The sequence below is a fragment of the Nicotiana tabacum genome, chromosome 1, assembly GCF_000715075.1.
Source record: "Nicotiana tabacum cultivar K326 chromosome 1, ASM71507v2, whole genome shotgun sequence".
Lineage (NCBI taxonomy): Eukaryota > Viridiplantae > Streptophyta > Magnoliopsida > Solanales > Solanaceae > Nicotiana > Nicotiana tabacum.
Window position 1 is genome coordinate 62032973 of NC_134080.1, and position 16012 is coordinate 62048984.

Here is a 16012-nt window from a genome sequence, read left to right on the forward strand (position 1 = left end):
GAACAAATAAACCTGGGTTTTTCAAACCTAGTATAACATAGCCTAATGCCGGATCCCTAGTAGGAACGCTTGTTTGCATCACGTGCATTTGACTTTGGGGACTCAACACAGGGGTTCGGTCCGTCTAGGAAAGGTGCACCCAAATTTAAAAGACCATCCTGATACATTTTACTTGCTACTTGCGCATTTATTTGACTCAGATTGCATGTTGACCGGCTTCTAGAATAAGGGAGAGAAAATTGAGAAAAACCCAAATTGAGGTGAGAGAGAGGAAATTACCCGCCTGTGAAAAACCTTGTGTCAAAAATACCCCGAAACTCTATCAAAATTTTCAGAAAAAGAAAAAAAGTAAAAAGAGCTATTTCAAAAAGTTTGTGTTTTCTGTTGCGTTAAAATTGACCGAACTACGCAAGTTTGATTCTCACCGGATGTGGGATACGTAGGCAACCCTCATCGGGTCCAACTCCTTTTGCAAAAATAACCCCCAAAAAAATATATGAAGTGTCGTTGTTTTGTCATAAATAAATTATGATACCGTCCTTGTACAGAATAGCCAAAATGCCCAAAGGGGCACCGAAATGCAGTTTTTGCAAGAATAGCCTCCTAGGGTCCTTTTTCAAATTTTGGTTGATTAAAAAAAACAGTCCTAAAAAAATATTTTCTTTCTTGAGGTGTTGCAAAAAAATGTTTTTTTTATTTTGTGAAAATTGGTGCTCTTCTCTTAAGTCAAAGTAAACCATAGTCTTTTAATCAGTCACCTTAAATAAATGTGTATGATGAGCACAATTGAAAATGAACCTTTCACAGTCCGCGAGGAAATCCCGTTAGAACTACATATGTGGTGGAATAATTTGGGAGAAGTCAGCAGAAAAACTGTGATAAAAGCTTTGGGTAGTCTTGTTGGGCTTCTGAAGATCAAGCCGAGGAAGGATATAATTGAGGCCTTGACACCCTTCTGGGACCCAGCGCATAATGTATTCCATTTTGCTGATTTTGAGCTAACCCCTACGCTTGAGAAAATAGTGGGCTACGCTAGTTTTAGTGGGAATCTCAGAAATTAATACCCGGTGGCACCCAGAACAGTGACTCCTCACAAATTTCTGGACCTTTTAAGCATCGGTCGGGAAGTTCAAGATGCAAATTTGGCCAAGGTATTATGTACATTCTACTTCTTGTACCAACGTTACGGGAATCCTTACGGTTTTGAGATGCCAGATACCGGTCTTACTCATTCGGGGAACAAAGATAAGTGGGAAGCTCGACGGGGATTGGCTTTTATAGTGGCATTCCTGGGTGTTTTGATTTGTCCAAGAAAAGATGGAAACATAGAATTGGGGCTTGTGGGAATAGCCGACTTCATGATTAAAAAGGCAAATGGCACCATTGTACGGATGATTATGGCGGAAATCTACCAAGCCTTAACTATTTGCAGAGAAGGAGGAAAGTTTTTTGAAGGATGCCATATGCTTCTACAACTCTGGATGGTGGAGCACCTTTGCCACCGCCCGGGGTACATGAACTGTGGCATGACCAGTCTTACATGCATTGAAAAACATGAACAACGGGTGGAGGGCTATGAGTTTCCGGATGGTACGGAAGTATGGTTTGCACATCTGAGCTCCCTGACTGCAAACAAGATCGAATGGACATTCAGGTGGCTCTCGGTTAGTGAAGTCATTTATATTTCGGTTGAGGTGTGTTTTCTTCTATTGATGGGTCTCCAGAGCATTCAACATTATGCCCCGCACAGGGTTCTAAGCCAGTTGGTAGGTACCAGACCATCATCCCACATGATGAGGATTTGAGTCGGCAGGTCATCAAACTGGAACCAAAAGTTGCTTTCCCGGAAGAAAGGGTGCGTCGTATTTGGCATCAATGTAGGTTCATAGAGCCAAAGACTCAGGTATGAGATCTATCTAGAGGCGAGTTGGAGCCTAGTTACACATCTTGGTACGGTAAAAGGTCCCAAGTCTATCAAGAGCCCGAACAGCCCGCAAAAAGGCCCCATGTCCAACAATTCACTGATGGAGCGCAGGAGCAATAGGATTTGTTGGCAAAAGAGGCAAACCACAGAGCCACCATAAGCAAATTGGAGGGATAGATTCGGGATCTTAAATTTGACAAAAGTGTACAGGCCGCCGCCGACAAAGGGAAGAAGAAGAAATTGGCTCAAGAAAACAAGGCCCTTCGAGCACAGATCCAAAAAATGAAAATAGCTGCCGAGAATCAGGAAAGGAGCCGAAAGGATGAAAGACTCATAAGTGGCCTCAAGAGGAAAATAGCTGAGTATGAGGATGATCTGGAAAAATCTGAGGGTAATTTGGCAAGGGCCCGAGCACAGTTAACGAAGAACGCAGAGGGACGAGCAGAGTTTATTCGGCAACTAAAAAAGAAATATGAGGGAGAAGACACCAAGCTGAAGAAACAACTAACTATCCTCGAAAATGAGATGGCCAAACAAGCTAAGAACTTTAAATCAGAAAGAGAACATTGCTATGCATTAATGTCCCAGCTAGAGGGAGATATGCAACCATTGCAAGGCCAAAGCCATCATGATGCCCAGGAACTAGAAGCTATGTCTCAACAAATAAGGTGTTTGCTCCAAGAAAAGGGTATCATCAGGGAGAGGGTTAGAGCTATTGCTGACTACATCGTCATGAAGTGCCATGAATGTGAAGACATGACTAGAACCACCTTCTTTGCTGCGGTAATGATCTTTGTTCATCAAATAATGAGCGACCTGGAGCACCTTCAAGGGGATCTTGCGCATAGGCCCGTGGCGAGACCGACTGATGTCCCGCGGGCCCCTGGAGTAATTAAGGCATTGATGTATTCATGATTTTCATTTGAGTCTATATTTTCATTTTTCTTTGTTGGAGTCTGTTAGTCTGTTTTCGAGTTTGCACTTTTAAATTTCTATTGGAGTCTGTTAGTCCCTTTTTTTCGAGTCTGTTAGTTTTTATGATTAAATTCTATAGGATGAGTCGTTGTAATCAAGACGTTTTTATTTTTGTGAAAATTTGAAAACCCCAAAAATGCTTGTTTTATTTTTATTTTTACACTTATCCCCCAGAATTACGCTTGGTCTAATTCATGCGGCATCATGATACGTATGCAATTCCCATAGGATTCGATCATAACCGTGAAATAAAAAGAAGAAAAAGACAGAAAAAGGAGAGAAAACAAGAGAATTGCCGGAGGGAAATAATAGCACAACAAAAGAGGAAAATGAGGGAATAAAAGAAAAATAAGAATCAAGCAAAGAAAAGCAGGAATGAAAAAAGAGAGATGTAGCAAAATAAAAATTAGGGAAAGCCGGGATGACGCAAGCAACCGATCAAATGTATAATAGATATGGTTAACAGCTTAGGAGCATTGCATTCCCAACGTGTGGTTGCCTATCTGTTAAGCCCTAATCGCTAACAAGTTTGTTGTTGTCATCAAGTCCAGGCATGTGGTTAGTTCGTTTGGCATTCTGGCAACTCATCCGTACAACACCAGGTCCAAAGACAAGTTGATCATGGCTAACCAAGAAATGGATACAAGTGTTATTGACCCATCAAGAGAGGGGGATGAGTCTGATGTTAACCTGAAAGAGGAGTTGTATAAGTTGAAACATCAGATGGTAGAGATGTACCAGGCATGGGTAAAAGGGAATCCACCACCATCCTACCCCGCCAACCCTGCTTTTGTCCCGCCACTGGCTCAATACCAAGAACCTCCCACTGTTGATTTATCTCCAGGCTTCCCTATTTACCACCACTACCAGGGTGCCACTTCCCAAATACCACAAGCTCCACCACCCAAACCAAATCCATACCCTCCTCCACCAGCCACCCCTGTTTTCGTGGCACCCCCATCCGCTACACTCTACCGATCCTCCAGTTAGCCTTTATTCCAAACCCAAGATAACCAATACTATCCCACAGAGCCTACTTTCAAGGCCGCAGAACCTTAATCTTACACTCCTCATTTCGACCTCCCTGTCGAGACTGAGAAACCACCTAAAAACCCAGAACATGAGGAGATGTTCAGGAAGGTTAGAAGCTTGGAACAGTCGTTCAGAAACATGCAGGGACTGGGAGGCCAGGTGAGCGTGGCCTACAAAGATTTGTGTCTATTTCCCAATGTTCAGTTGCCAGTGGGATTTAAGATGCCAAAGTTTAATTTGTGTGATGGGCACGGAGACCCGGTGGCCCACTTGAGAGGATTTTGTAGTAAAATGAGAGGAGCCATCGGGAAAGATGAGTTATTGATGGCATACTTTAGCTAGAGTCTGAGTGGCTTGGCATTGGAGTGGTACACTCGTCAGGATCACAGCAGATGGTATACTTGGGATGATTTGGCCCAAGCATTCGCCCATCATTTCCAGTACAACATTGAGATTGTTCCAGATCGTTTGTCTTTGACTAAGATTTAGAAGAATCCTAGTGAAAGTTTTAGAGAATATGGTTTTCGCAGATGGAGGAGAGCAAAATGGTGGAGTATTTTTTGTAGGCTTTGGAGTTTAACTATTTTGGCCATCTGATATCGGCCATAGGCAAATCTTTCAACGAGATAGTAAAGATGGGTGGCATGGTTGAAGAAAGGCTTAAATCAAGCAAAATCATAAGTTACTCGGCTATCAAGGCAACTACCCAAGCCATCCAGAACGGTACTGGAGGAGTGATTGGAAAGAAGAAGAAAGAAGATGTGGCGACAATTGATTCAGGATCATGGTTTGAACCTAGTGGCCTATCACACCAATATACCCAGACTCGGCCCCATCACCGAAGCTACACCCAACCCCCATATAATCCATCCCAGCACTACTTCCCATCACCAGCCCCTTATATTTCTATCCACCACGTCCAAACATATACTCAACCTCCTGCCTACACACAGTAGCGTGCCCCAGCCTCACAAAACACCTACCCAGCTGCAGAAAATGCTTACCCACCCCCACGAGCCTACCGAAACCCTACCGACCCAGGTTTTCGACCCAATCCAGCATTCAAAAATGAGAGGTTATAGCGGAAGAAAACTTTCACCCCGTTGGGGGAGTCTTATACCAACTTATTCCATAGATTGAGGCAGTTGGATATGTTGAGGCCAATTGAGTCGAAATTGCCAAATCCTCCTTTAAAGAACCTTGATTACTCCGTGAGCTATGAATATTGTTCTGGTACTCCGAGGCATGATACGGAGAAGTGCTGACACTTGGAAAATGCCATCCAGGAGCTCATTGACATAAGCCTGATTGAAGTCCAAACTCCAAAGGCACCCAACATCAACCAGAACTTACTACCAACCCATCAGGAGACAAACATGATTGAGATAGTACGTAAGGGAGGGGAGCCCAAGAAGACTTCACAGACCGTCATGATGATTCGGTCCAGTGATGTCAAGTCAGTCAGAAAAACAACGGTTGAAGGATCAGTGAACAAGTTGAGCATGAAAGCGGTGAACCATCTGTGGTACCTAAGAAAGGATAGCCAAGTGATGTTATAGCAAAGCAAGAAAAGTCAAAAGTGGTTGTGCCAGGAGTGGCCAACAAGCCTATCAGAATTATGGAGGGTGCCCGTACAAATCCTGTCATCATCAAGCCTGTAACCCAATTGCCGGTAATCAGCACCAAGGCCATCCCATAGAACTATGAACGGGTGATAGTGACCTATAAGGGAAAGGAAGTGAAAGAAGAAGTCAATAAGTCCCAGAGAGTAACTCGTTCGGGGAGATACTTTGTCCTGGAAGAGTTAAGGAGAGCTAAAATATCCAGAGATAACCCAATTCTAGTGAAGAAAGCAGTAACTGAAGAAGAGGCGGAGGAATTTCTGAGAAAAATGAAGGTACAAGATTATTCCATTATGGAGCAGTTGAGAAAGACGCCTGCTCAGATTTCATTGTTATCATTGTTAATCCACTCAGATGAGCATCATCGGGACCTGATGAAAATTCTGAACGAGGCTCACGTACCTAATAAAATTTCAGTGAACTATCTGGAAAAGATCGCCAACAAAATATTTGAGGTGAACAAGGTCACCTTCTCTGATGATGAGTTGCCTGTGGAAGGTACTGAACACAACAGAGCTCTTTATCTTATGGTAAAATGTGAAGATTTTGTGTTACCAGGGTATTAGTTGACAATGGGTCCAGTGCAAACATCTGCCTACTCTCTACTCTGAACAAGTTGAAAGTTGATGATGAGAGGATTCACAAAAACAGCATATGCGTCCGAGGTTTTGATAGTGGAGGAAAATACTCGGTCGGTGATATAGTGCTTGAGTTGACAATAGGACCGGTGGAATTCACCATGGAGTTCCAGGTGTTGGATGTGGCTGTCTCCTAAAATTTGCTATTAGGTTGCCCTTGGATTCATGTCGCTAAAACAGTCTCGTCCACTCTGCACCAGATGGTCAAGTTCGAATGGGATATGCAGGAGATCATCGTGCATGGTGAAGATAATTTGTATGCTCACATTGATGCCTCTATCCCGTTCATTGAGGTATAAGATGACAAAGGGCCCTAGGTCTATCATGTTTTCGAAACAGTGCTGGTTGAGAAAGTTCCAAAAGGGAAATGTGTTCCAACTCAAAAGATAACCTCCACATTAGTCATGGTGGCCTTTGAAATGCTGAAAAATGGCTTCGTGCCAGGTAAAGGTCTGGGTGCATCTCTGCAGGGTATCATACAGCCAGTGTCCCTCCATGAGAATTTGGGTACGTTCGGTATTTCTATTCAAACCTACAGCGGCAGATGTGAAACAGGCTAAAAGGTTGAAACAGAAGGCATGGGCACTTCCAAAGCCTTTTCTATGTCTCTCCAAGTCTTTTGTCAAGCCCGGTCACCCAGTGACGACAGTTCCAAGTTCTGTGGTTGACATTGATGAAGAGTTAATTGAAAGGTTCCAGAGGTTATTTGATGATGTGAACATGGTGGAAGTTGGAGAAGGTTCTAGCAAACCGGAAGTGCAGTTCGTCGGGCCTAATGCAAAGCTTAACAATTGGAAGGCTACTCCTCTAACTACCAGGAAGAAGTCTTGGTAATTTGTTTTGTTTTCCTTTCTATCTGGGTCATTCCAGGGTTGTGACCTAGATTTTTATTTTTTGCTTGTTGATGTACAAACCCTGTTTTCCTTTATTTTCAGTGAAATGCAATTTCCCTTTTCCATCATTCCTGATAGTTTTATTTTTGTTTTTCTTTTCTTCTTTGTACAGTTCTTTTTTATGCTGGTTTCAATAACATGACATGCATGAGGAATCTTCGGCCCAGTCTTAAAAGTCAATCTAATTTTGAAATAATAATCCAAGAAATAGAGTGAGACGATGAATCAGAATATGATGAGGATGAGGCCTTTAAAGAGATTAGTTAGGAATTAAGCCATTTTGAAGAAAAACTCATGCCTAACCTGAATGATACAGAAGCAATCAATCTAGTGGATCCAGATAATGTCAGAAAAACTAAGATATGCGTCCATCTTAAACCACAAATCAGGGAAGATATAATTAAAGCATTGTTTGAGTATAAGGATATTTTTGCATGGTCGTATGATGATATGCCAGGTTTAAGTATCGATTTTGTGGTCCATAAACTGCCAATTGATCCAACATTCCCTCCCGTCAAGCAGAAGTTGAGAAATTTCAAAACTGACATGAGTGTAAAGATTAAAGAAATGGTCACAAAGCAGCTTGATGAAAAGGTCATTTGGGTCACGCGGTATCCCACGTGGTTAGCCAATGTTGTGCCTGTGCCAAAGAAAGATGGTAAGACTAGAGTGTGTGTTGATTACCGTGATCTCAACAAGGCAAGTCCAAAGGACAACTTCCCATTGCCAAATATCTATATTTTGATCGATAATTATGCCAAGCATGAGATTGGGTCTTTTGTGGATTGCTACGGGGGCTATCATCAGATTTTGATGGATGAGGAAGATGCGGAAAAAATGGCCTTCAACACGCTGTAGGGAACATACTGTTACCGGGTCATGCCTTTCGGTTTGAAAAATGCTGAGGAAACTTACGTGAGGGAAATGACAACCATATTCCATGACATGATACACAAAGAGATTGAGGTTTACGTGGATAATGTGATCGTAAAGTCCCGGAAGCAGTCTGACCACATCAAAAATTTGAGGAAGTTTTTCCAAAGGCTTTGCAGGTACAATCTTAAGCCCAACCCTGCAAAGTGCGCATTTGGTATTCCTTCGGGGGAATTGTTGTGATTCATAGTCAGTCGACGGTGCATTGAATTGGATCCATCAAAGATTAGAGCTATCCAGGAACTGCCCCCGCCAAAGAATAAGACTGAGGTGATGAGTCTTTTAGGGAGGCTGAACATCAGTAGGTTTATCGCTCAGCTCACGACAACTTGTGATCCCATCTTCAAGTTGCTAAAAAAGGATGTTGCGGTCAAATGGACCGATGAGTGCCATGAAGCCTTTGATAAGATCAATGAGTATTTGTCGAACCCACCTGTGTTGGTCTCACCAGAACTAGGAAGACCTTTGATTCTTTATTTGACAGTCTTGGATAATTCATTTGGATGTATATTGGGTCAACATGACATCACTGGTAGGAAAGAGCAGGCCATTTATTATCTCAGCAAGAAGTTCATATCTTTTGAGGTTAAGTATACTCCCCTTGAGAGGACGTGTTGTGCCCTGACTTGTGTAGCACAGAAGTTGAAGCATTACTTGTCGTCCTACACTACTTACCTCATTTCTCGCCTGGATCCTCTAAAGTATATCTTTCAGAAGCCCATGCCCATAGGAAGGCTAGCAAAGTGGCAGATCTTGCTCATAGAGTTTGACATCGTATATGTGAATCAGACAGCGATGAAAGCCCAAGCTTTGGCTGATCACTTGGCCAAACACCTGGTAGATGAAGAATATGAACCTTTGAGGACTTACTTCCCTGATGAAGAGGTAATGCGTATCGACGAGGTCGAAAAGGAGGAAAAGCCTGGTTGGAAACTCTTCTTTGATGGGGCTGCTAACATGAAATGTGTCGGGATAGGAGCTGTACTCATTTCTGAAATTGGGCATCACTACCCGGTTACGGCTCAACTTTGTTTCTATTGTACCAACAACATGGCTAAGTACGAGGCATGCATTTTGGGTTTAAGGCTAGCTATAGATATGGGAATCCAAGAAGTCTTGGTCTTGGGAGACTTGGACCTTCTGGTGCACCAGATTCAAGGAGAATGGGAGACACGAGATTTAAAACTTATACCGTATCGACAATGTCTGCACGACCTTTGTCAACGGTTTTGATCTATAGAATTCAGGCACATTCCAAGGATCCATAATGAGGTTGCTGATGCCTTGGCTTCCTTGGCGTCAATGTTGCACTATCCGGACAAAGCGTATGTTGACCCTTTGCATATTCAGGCCCGCAATCAGCATGCTTATTGTAATGTGATTGAAGAAGAACTTGATGGTGAACTATGGTTTCATGACATCAAGGAGTATATTAGGATGGGGGTGTATCCAGTACAAGCCACAGGGGATCAGAAAATAACAATTTGTCGTTTGGCTAGTGGATATTTCTTCAATGAAGGAGTTTTGAACAAAAAAACTCATGATCTTGGATTGTTAAGATGGATAGATGCTAGACAAACCACATCTATCATGACCGAAGTACATTCCGAGGTTTGCAGGCCGCATATGAGTGGATATGTTCTGGCAAAGAAGATTCTCCGAGCAGGTTATTATTGGCTCACCATAGAGCGATATTGCATCAGTTTTGTGTGCAAGTGTCATCAATGTCAGGTACATGGAGATTTGATTCATTCCCCTCCATCTGAATTGCACACAATGTCCGCACCATGGCCCTTTGTTGCTTGGGGTATGGATGTCATCAGACCAAATGAGCCAGCAACATCCAATGGGCATAGGTTCATTCTGGTAGCCATTGACTATTTCACTAAGTGGGTTGAGGCTAAAACTTTCAAGTCGGTAACCAAGAAGGCAGTGGTCGATTTTGTTCATTCAAATATCATTTGTCGGTTCGGAATCCCAAAGGTGATCATCAAAGATAATGGGGCAAATCTTAACATTCATCTGATGTAAAAAGCATGTCAACAGTTTAAGATTACGCATCGCAATTCCACCCCATATCGCCCCAAGGCGAATGGAGCAGTCGAGGCAGCCAACAAGAACATAAAGAAGATACTTCGAAAAATGGTGTAGGGTTCCAGACAATGGAATGAAAAGTTTCCCTTTGTGTTGTTGGGTTATCGCACTACTGTTCGCACTTCAGTAGGTGCAACTCCTTATCTGTTGATATATGGCACTAAGGCGGTGATACCTGCAGAAGTTGAAATTCTATCCCTTCAGATTGTTGCTGAAGCTGAGATTGATGATGATGAGTGAGTCAAAGCCCGTCTAAAGCAATTGAGTTTGATTGATGAAAAAAGATTGACAGCAGTGTGTCATGGCCAGTTGTATCAAAAGATAATGGCGAGAGCATACAACAAAAAGGTGCGTCCCAAGAAATTTGAAGTGGGTCAGCAAGTATTGAAACGCATCCTTCCACATCAAGCTGAAGCGAAAGGCACGTTCTCCCCAAATTGGCAGGGGCCGTTCATCGTAACGAGAGTGTTGTCCAACGGTGCTTTGTATTTAACAGATATAGAAGGCAAATGTGTAGATATGGCTATCAATTCTGATGTAGTCAAAAGATATTATGTATGATTTCTTTGGTTTAAATTATGTTTGTTTGTACTTGGCATGTTGGAATGATGAAGACATTTTGTTTTGCTATCTAAACACTTTATCCTTTGTTACCCTTTTTGAGCCTTATTTATTTTCTTTCATACCCCTCTTTTGGAATCAGTAGCGAAATTTAGAAAACACGAAAGCAAAAGATAAGTAAAGAAGTAAAGAAGGAAAGAAGAGAGAAAAGAAAAGAAAAATGGAAAAGAATGAAAAGAAAGATAGAAAGAAGAAAGAAAGAGAAAAAAAAGAAGAGAAAAGGAAAGAGAAGTAACAACAACAAAGTAATTCCTATGTCATGAACTACGTTCCACCTGATTCTTTTTAAGGATACGTAGGCAGCCTCATGGTTCGGTCCCATCAAAATAAAAATTCAAAAGTCCCCAAGTAAAGAAACTAGGGCAGGAGTTGTGGTTGCTGTTAGATATCTGATTCCAAAAGTTGTAATTTTGAACCCATTCAAGCTGTTTTGAGCCTTTGTGACACCCTTTCTTTCTAACCCTATCCAAAAGCCTACATTCTAGTCCAAAGAAAGTTTTTCCGATCAGTCCTCGAGAGATGCCAAGTCAAGCAAGTAGAGATGATTCATATCAGGGGCAACACTCCGTTTTGAGCAAGAAAATAAAAAATGAGAGTCTTATTGGTGAAAACCCTTACGAGCACCATAAGACGATGGAAAGCTGAGAGAAATTAAAATGAGAGAGTCTTATTGGTGAAAACCCTCACGGGCACTGTAAGGCGACAATGAGTTGAGAGATGAACAAATGAGAGAGGTTGGTTGGTGAAAACCCTTCAGGGCACCGCAGGCCGAACAAAGACAGTGATTTGGCGAAGAAATTGGGTCATGGAGATCTCGGGGCATAAAGTATGACAACTGAAAGGTGATTGGTTGAATAGGCTGGGCTGATTAACCCGAGATGCATGTCATGATCATTGGCGCCAGTTTTTCCACTCAGATAAGCCTCTTTTATTTTTCCCCTTTTAAACAGTCATCCAATTTTAGATTTTCTTTTATCCCTAACTCTCAAAGTCATTGCATTTCATTTCTTTCAGGTTTATTTCTCTAAGGTTTTTTCAATGTCATCCTTGTTTAAGCAAGTAAGAAAGGATTTCAAAGATTACTACCAATTTCCAAGTTGCACAAGGCACAACGCAGCCAAAGCATACCAGAGATAGCATGGTGTAAAGTGGGAAATAAGGTGTTAGTGAAAGTTCCATTGGTCGAAGGGTTTAGTAATCTTGTAGGAGATACAGAGGTTCAGGTAGAAAGGTCATAAATATAAAGCAACGGTTTGGGCGTAGAACACTCGGGTCATCCAAAGTCTCACGATTGAGAGTGAGTCAGAAAGTCAAGCAGTTCTTGGCCAGTTCAAGGCAACAAGTCAAAGCAAAGGCACAGCAGCGGAGAGGCCACCTTCATCAAGAATGCCACAAACTAACCACCATATTTTAAACTGACAAGATTTTTCTTTGATTTGAAACAGGGGCAGAGAATTCCATTTGCTTCGAAGAAACCTTCCGTAAAGAAAGAAAGTACCGGACAGGTTCGACCGTAAATCCTCAGGACCCTCCTGGACAATGGGACCTAGTTAAAATGCAAATCATCCATTAGATAACAAGATCTAGCATAAGTTTTACCTTGAGGAAATATAAGTTGGCTTTGAAGTTTTCATTATTAGGATAGGATTCAATTTCAAATCTTCAGGACCCTCCTGAATAATGGGACTTAGCTTGAGACCTCCAGTAGATAACAAAATTTAGCGTAAGTTCTGCCATAGAAAAATATAATTTAGCCTTAAAGTTGTCACTCTTAAGATGAGATTTGATTTTAATTTTTAGGACCCTCCTAAATATTTGAATTTAGTTCAAGATCATCAGAGATAACAAGATTTAGCAGAAGTCATACCTTTAGGAAATATCATGTAGCTTAAAAACTGTCAGTTAACTAGGAATTTTCAGGACCCTCCTGGATAATGGGATCTAGCTTTCAAATTCTTAGAGATTTTTTGTCACATAATGTGCCCAGCTACCAAACTGGGGCAGAAAATTTTCTTTGTTTTGTCTATTCTGTTGCAATCAGGCATCTACTTGGAGATCAAGGGAGAACAACACAAGTTTCAAGAATGGAAAGCAATTCAGGCACCCACCTGGAGAAACAAGGGAAGATAGTTTAAAGGAAAAACAATCCCAAGAGAAAGTAGTTCAAGTTCAGCAATCAGGGGCCCCACTTGGAGAGCAAAGAGAAAACAAATCAAGTTTCGAGGAAAGCAATTAAAGTTTTGGCAATCAGGCGCCCACCTGGAGAATAAAGGGAAAACAATTCAAGTTTCAAAGGAAAGGAATACATTTCAGGTTCAACAGTCAGGAGCCCACCTGAAGAACAAAGGGAAGAGCAGTTGAAGTTTTGGTAATCAGAAGCCCGCGTGGAGAACAAAGGAAGAGTAGTTGGAGTTTTGGTAATTAGGAGCCCGCTTGGAGAACAAATGGAAGAGCAGTTTAAGTGTTGGTAATCAGGAGCCCACCTGGAGAAAAAAGGGAAAAACAATTCAAGCATTGGAAATCAGGCGCCCACCTAGAGAACAAAGGGAAAGCTATCCAAGTGTTGGTAATCAGGAGCCCGCCTGGAGAACAAAGGGAAAAGCAATCCAAGTGTTGGTAATAAGGAGTCCACCTGGAGAACAAAGGGAAAATCAATTCAAGTGTTGGTAATCAAGAGCCCACCTAGAGAACAAAGGAAAATCAATTCAAGTGCTGGTAATCAAGAGCTCACCTGGAGAACAAAGGGAAAGCAGTAATGTTTAAAGGAAGACGGTGCAAGTTCGGCAATCAGGCGCCCACCTACAAAACAAAGGGAAAACATGTCAAGTGTCGGAGGAAAGGAAGATAATTCAAATGTTGGTAATCAGGTGCCCACCTGGAGAACGAAGGGAAAGCACCTAAGAATAGAATTTAAGTCAGCAAAAAAGGAATTTCACCTGGAGAATACAAGTCAACAGATCAACAGAAAATACAAGACCAAGTTTGAAGATATAGATAGGATTATTGTAATTCATAGATCATAGTTTAGTCTTGTTTCTTTTATTTTGTCTTGGTGTAATAAGGAGTTCAGCAAGCAGTAGCAGCAATAACAACAGTGAAATCATAGCTTCCTGGTAGTCCCAACTACCGAAACTTCTCAAACTATACTAACCGGATTCTTTTATATCCAAGGATATGTAGGCAACCTCGGAAGCAGGGTGCAGTCAAATCTTTCCAAAATTCTTCCCACGGAATATTCAAACGAGCAAAAATCACTCGTATCCGCTCATTTTATCTTTGCACGAAAACTCTTCGTGTTTTCGAGCAAAGAGGGGCAGTTGTGAGCACGTGATTTTTGCCCTATAGGAATTACTCCCATAAACTCTAAGGAAATAATGTTTTCCCAATATTTGCAATTTTTGTAGATTTTTCATAGGATTTTTTGTTAATTGTTTGCATTTGTCTGTGCATGTTTATTTTTATTAAAAATCATGAAAAAGCCAAAAATACCATGCGTTGCATTTAGGTCATTTTTATATTTTTAAGGTTAATTAGTCAATTATTTTCTTTATTAAAATCGAAAATCAAAAACTGGTTTGTCTTTTGGATTTTTAGCTTTTTAATTCTAAATTAGTAATATTTCTTTTTATAATTAGGAATAATTAATTTTTACATATTTTATATTAGAAAATTAGTTTAATTTTGTAAATTAATTTAAGGAAAAAGTTTTAAGGAAGAAAGAAAAGGGACTGGTCCAAGTTAATTGGGCCAAAATCATTGCTACAGCCCAAATAATCTCTACTCAACCCGTCCAAACAACATCCCATACCTGGTCCAAAGCCTTCAGGTATTGAGACCCCTGAAATGATGTAGTATGGGGGAATACTACGTCGTTTTGAGTTCAAGAGTTTAAAATTAATCCTGGCCTTCCATTTGACTTTATCCAACGGCCGGGGAAGCCTCCCCATTTTAATTAAAAATGTCCGAAGACCCTTTAGAACAACCTAGGACCGTGTCTTCGTCTCTCTCAGACTCTTCATCTTTCACTGCCGCCTACCACCATCAAAACCCATCTTCACCGCCACCAAATCACTCCAAATCTTCACCCTACAATCCCCAGCCTTCCCTCATCACTAATTCCCCATTAGTTTCCCCAAAATCACCACCAAATTTGGCCAGTTTTGGATTTAAAAAAAGAAGAAAAGAAAATTCTTCCAAGTCTTCGAGCTCCCAATATCGATTGAGGCTTAAACTGGCATTGTTCATCTATTCTTAACGAGAACACGCAATTAATTCCAGTTTTGGTTCAAATCAGAAACTGTCGGATAGTCTGTTCAAGCACGTTCGTCTATTTATTTTAGGTATCTCTATTCATTTATTTCCCTGCCTTTGTTCTCTTCTCTCCCCATTATTTCTATTTTTCTGTTTCCTTTTTCTCTTTGACCGGTTAAAATTCGGATAGCAGTAGTTGTGAGTAATTCTGGACTAATTTTGTCAAAAATATTATAATTAATTTTGTTTGTTTGCCTTTATTTTCAAGATTTCGAGTTAGCATTGAAAGATGAATGAGTTTTTTTTATATGCGATCGTTTAGGTTTTAATTTGGTTGGGTCATATTGTAAACTTCAAATGCTCATGTGGTTGGGTTAAGTTTAGCTTTGGGCTTTTGGGTCATTTCTGACCCGTTCCAAAGCAGCCCAGGGATTTTGGTTTAGTTATTGGTTAACCTGACCCATGTTGGATTGCCTGAGGGTAAATAATAGAGGGCTAAAGGGTAGTTTAGGAAATTGGGCAAGGGGAATCTTCTTTAACTGCTTGGGGAAATTTCTAAGAAGGTGGGGTTGGGTTTGTTTTAGCAAGCAGACTTTAATTTTGGGGTTTGAAATGAAAGAATAAAAAATCAAGGAAGGGGTAATTAGTAAAACTTGAAACCAATTCTGCTACCCTAGTACCTTCTATATAAGCTTTCTTTCAATTAAAATAAGCAGGGATTAGAATACTAAAATTCAAAAAACGACTGAAAGAGTTATTTTGAAAAATGCATTGAAATTCTTGCATCTTTTGGGGTGGAAATAGGTTCCGAATCTGCTCCTTAGTCTTGAGTGTTAATTGGAATTCAAAAAGCTTCAAGGAAGTCTTGTTTATCTGGGTTAAAATGGTCTAAAGAGTTGAACCTTGCTGTGTTTTGGAGTTGTTGATTCATCTACTCTGTTGCTACTGTTGAATCCTTATTTTCTTTGGTTTCTTTTGATATTCAGGTGCCCCTTTTGGACCTTATTGAAGCTCAAAATTGAAGCATGT